Raw genomic sequence first — 5,385 nt, 5'->3', positions numbered from 1 at the left:
TCTTACCAGCGGCCCTTTCTTTGCTGCCTTTCCTCTGGTCTCTTCCTTTTCTTTAAGGGCAGAAGGGTGTGGAGGACGGCTTTGCCCCGGGAGCTTCTGTTGCGGGTTCCCGGGGCTGTGGGGAATGCCCATTAGCAATTCTGGGGCTGTTTGCCCCTGCCTGGGTCTTCTGCTTTTGGGTGGGGTTTTTTGTCCCTCTCATCTGCTTGCTTCCCACATTTGCTGGCGTGTTTTCGGATCTATTGCATCGGTCACGGCTCCTTTTTCTGGTGGCCATTTTCTTTCTGCGGGTTTCCCCGCCTAGCCACCGAGGCGGCGCTGCGGTTTGTTTACCTGTTCCTGGATGTGCGAGCTCGCATTTTGGGTGAGTTTTTCATCTTCAGGGGTTTTATCCTGTTGCCATGTCTTTGCTTTTTCTGGGGTGTTCTGCCCTTCTTCTGTTCCTTTGGGAACGCTTGGGTGTTTTTACACCGATTTTTTGCGTTTTTTGTCTGTTTGGGTCTGGGCCCAGGTATTTAGGCTCAGTGTCTCTGTCTGTTTATGGTTGCTCCCACACCTTGTCCCTCAGTTTTTGGTCCATTTTGGCCATTTCCCTGGGGGTTCTGTCTGGGTGCTGTGCTTTGCCATTTCTGTGGTGTATTTCCCCTGGCAAATGTGGTAGTTTGAGCTCCCCCGGGTTCGATTCCAGTTTCCTTTGGGTTCTTTGGTTTCGTTCCGAAGGTTTCTTCCCCTTGACCCCCCCCCCCCCCTTAGTGGGTTTAGGGGGCTTTTAGTTACCTCGTGTGTGACCCGGTTCTGCCTTCTGGGGTTCCGGGGTCTTCCTGGCTTGCAGGCTGATCTTTTTAGGTCTTAGCACATGTTGTGGTTTTGGTGCCTTCTTCGTCTGGCCGGCAAGGTGCTCTCTGCCCACTGGTCGGTTGCATGTCTTTTTCTTTTCTTTATTTTTATTTTCATGTGCATATATATGTGTCTTTATACTTTTTGTGTATGTATATATATATATATATATATGTTGTACCTAGTAGCTAGAACGTCGTACTTGGCCTACTATGCAAGGCCCGATTTGCTTCGTTATTGAAGAAGCCATCTCCCAATCAATTTGGTGAGCATCTTCTGACATGAGCATCATCTGTCAGAAGATGCTAACCAAATTGATTGGGAGATGGCTTCTTCAATAACGAATTGTAAAAGCACCTATAACAGAAACATAATTGAATTTGCTTTGATACAGATCACAAAAGAAAGTAATTTGAACATTAGCAGTGGTTTATATAACTTAGATCCATTTTTAATAGATCAATTAAAGGGCGATTTAAGTAGGATCATTGGAACACATTTGTCTCACTAATTCATTGTAAATATATACTATTTTATGCTATGATTATCCATGTGTGGGCCTGTGTGTGGTTGCTGCATCAGATGGGCCAATAGGCCCTCTGCAGTGTCCAAGTATTGTACCTCACCTCACTCCACCATTCTCTCCTACCTATTTATGTCCAGTACTCGACCTGTAAAACAACAACTTCTGAAGATGTATTAATATACGAAAGTACTTAAGGAAATTCCTGTTTCAATTTTCCTCCGTGGTCTGACACTGTCATATATATATACAGTGGTACCTCGGAATGCGATTGTCCCTGTATGCGAGGTTTTCGGAAGGCGAACAGTATTTACTCCAAAAATTTGTCTCGGAAGGCGATGGTTACTTCGGGACTCGAGTTTGTTGATACGCGTACAGGCCGACCTAGCGCGTGGTGGTTCGGCGATCGTCGCCCCTCTGCCCCGCTGCCCCTCAGTTTACCATTGTCTCGCGCTCAGTGACTACCCCCACATCAATTCTTCTCGCGGATTTTCAGTGTTTTGTTGGATTTTTGGTGATTTGTCTATACAATTTGTTATTATATATCTCACCATGAGTCCCAAGAAAGCCAGTGGTAAGGATAAAGGCCAGAAAGCTCATGTGAGGATGACAATAGAGGAGAAAAAAAGAGATCATTCGGAAGCATGAGAACGGTACACGTGTTGTTGAACTTTGTAGGCAGTACAACAAAGCCACATCAACAATATGCACTATACTTAAGAAGAAAAATAAGATTATGGGTGCTAATGTGGCAAAAGGAGTAAGTACATTAACGGCACAAAGACCACAAATACTTGAAGAAGTGGAAAAGTTGTTATTAATTTGGATACACGACAAGGAGTTGAGGGGTGATAGTGTTTCGGAGGCCATTATTTGTGAGAAAGCCAGGGTGTTGCACGAAGACCTTCTAAAGAAGACCCCTGCAACGAGTGATGCAGATAAGAAAGAATTTAAGGCAAGCAGGGGCTGGTTTGAAAAATTTAGAAAGAGAAGTGGTATCCATAGTGTTACAAGGCATGGGGAGGCAGCCAGTTCAGACAAACCAGCCGCTGGACGATTTATTGAAGAATTTAAAGAGTTTGCAGAGACTGGGGGATACCTACCGCAACAAGTGTTTAATTGTGATGAAACAGGACTGTTTTGGAAAAGAATGCCTAAGAGGACATACATTACCAAGGAGGAAAAATCCTTGCCTGGACACAAGCCTATGAAAGATAGGTTTACGCTTGTGCTGTGTGGAAATGCGAGTGGCGATTTGAAAATTAAACCCTTGCTAGTGTATCATTCTGAAAATCCAAGGGTTTTCAAACAGTATAATGTGCAGAAAACCCATTTGTGTGTGATGTGGAAGTCTAATAAAAAAGCATGGGTGACTAGGCTTATTTTTTCGGAGTGGGTGAATGAAGTGCTGTGCCCTGCCATAGAAAAATATCTGCAGGAGAAACAATTGCCACTCAAAGCCGTGCTTCTCCTTGACAATGCTCCTGCTCATCCTCCAGGCTTGGAAGATGATTTGTTGCCTAAATACAATAAATTCCTCACAGTTAAATTCCTTCCTCCTAACACCACTCCTCTAATTCAGCCTATGGACCAGAAAATCATAGCGAATTTTAAGAAGCTGTATGAAAGGGCACTTTTCCGGAAATGTTTTGAAGTGACTGAAGCCACAAACCTCACCCTCAAAGAGTTCTGGAGAGAGCATTTTAACATTTGTAGTGCTTTAAAACTCGTTGACAAAGCCTGGCAAGAAGTGACTCAAAGAACCCTGATCTCTGGCTGGAGAAAATTGTGGCCTGAAGGTGTGAGAGAACTAGACTTTGAGGGGTTTGAGCCTATAAATGATGCGCCTATTGTTGAGGAAATTGTTAGTCTAGGCCAGCAAATGGGCTTGGAATTGGATGGTGATGATGTGGAGGAGTTGGTGGAAGAACACAACGAAGAACTGACCACCGAAGAACTCCTAGCCCTTCAACAGGAACAGCAAGCCAACACAGCAGGGAATGATTCTGCAGTGGAGGAGGAGGTGGCAGCAGCACCAACAGCACCAGCGAATGTCCCTTCTGCAGTAATTAAGAAGGTGTGTCAGATGTGGGAAGAGATTCAAACAACTATTGAACAGACTCACCCAGAGAAAGCTGTAGTAGGCCGTTGTCTTAATCTTTTCAATGACAATGTGATGCCTTACTACAGAGACAGCTTGCGAAGAAGGGAAAAGCAAGCTTCCATGGACAGATTTGTGGTGAGGAAATCGAGCAGTGAGCCTCAACCAGGACCTAGTGGCACTCAGGTTAAACGTCCCAGGGAGAGCACACCAGAAAGGTCCTCACTGCCTGATGTGATTATGGAAGGGGACTCCCCTTCCAAACAGTAACTCCTCTCCTCCTCCCCCCCTCCTCACCATCTTCCATACGCCTACAGCACTCGACAGCAAGGTAAGTAATAACTGGAACATAGTTTTGTAGGTTTATTTAGATGAATTAGGTAAATTAGGTATAAAAATTTAGTTTGATGTGGGGTTTTTGGGGTAGTCAGGAACGGATTAATTCATTTCCCTTTATTTCTTATGGGGAAATTAACTTCGGAAGGCGAGGCGTCTCCAGGAACGGATTAAACTCTTATTCTGAGGTATGCCTGTATATATAAATATATATATATATATATATATATATATATAAATATATATATATATATATATAATATATATATATATATATATATATATATATATATATATATATATATATGTCGTACCTAGTAGCCAGAACGCACTTCTCAGCCTACTATGCAAGGCCCGATTTGCCTAATAAGCCAAGTTTTCCTGAATTAATATATTTTCTCTAATTTTTTTCTTATGAAATGATAAAGCTACCCATTTCATTATATATGAGATCAATTTTTTTTATTTGAGTTAAAATTAACGTAGATATATGACCAAACCTAACCAACCCTCCCTAACCTAACCTAACCTATCTTTATAGGTTAGGTTAGGTTAGGTAGCAGAAAAAGTTAGGTTAGGTTAGGTAGCAGAAAAAGTTAGGTTAGGTTAGGTTAGGTTAGGTAGGTTAGGTAGTCGAAAAACAATTAATTCATGAAAACTTAGCTTATTAGGCAAATCGGGCCATGCGTAGTAGGCTGAGAAGCGCGTTCTGGCTACTAGGTACGACATATATATATATATATATATATATATATATATATATATATATATATATATATATATATATATATATATATATATATATATATATATATTTATATATACAGGCATACCTCAGAATAAGAGTTTAATCCGTTCCTGGAGACGCCTCGCCTTCCGAAAACTCGCATTCCGAAGTTAATTTCCCCATAAGAAATAAAGGGAAATGAATTAATCCGTTCCTGACTACCCCAAAAACCCCACATCAAACTAAATTTTTATACCTAATTTACCTAATTCATCTAAATAAACCTACAAAACTGTGTTCCAGTTATTACTTACCTTGCTGTCGAGTGCTGTAGGCGTATGAAAGATGGTGAGGAGGGGGGAGGAGGAGAGGAGTTACTGTTTGGAAGGGGAGTCCCCTTCCATAATCACATCACATAACCCCATGCCTTGTAACACTATGGATACCACTTCTCTTTCTAAATTTTTCAAACCAGCCCCTGCTTGCCTTAAACTCTTTCTTATCTGCATCACTCGTTGCAGGGGTATTCTTTAGAAGGTCTTCGTGCAACACCCTGGCTTTCTCACAAATAATGGCCTCCGAAACACTATCACCCCTCAACTCCTTGTCGTGTATCCAAATTAATAACAACTTTTCCACTTCTTCAAGTATTTGTGGTCTTTGTGCCGTTAATGTTCTTACTCCTTTTGCCACTTTAGCACCCATAATCTTATTTTTCTTCTTAAGTATAGTGCATATTGTTGATGTGGCTTTGTTGTACTGCCTACAAAGTTCAACAACACGTGTACCTTTCTCATGCTTCCGAATGATCTCTTGTTTCTCCTCTATTGTCATCCTCACATGAGCTTTCTGGCCTTTATC

This window comes from Procambarus clarkii, chromosome 72 (genome assembly GCF_040958095.1).
Source record: "Procambarus clarkii isolate CNS0578487 chromosome 72, FALCON_Pclarkii_2.0, whole genome shotgun sequence".
NCBI lineage: Eukaryota > Metazoa > Arthropoda > Malacostraca > Decapoda > Cambaridae > Procambarus > Procambarus clarkii.
The sequence above is the reverse complement of the archived record's forward strand: the minus strand, read 5'-3'. Positions refer to the sequence as shown.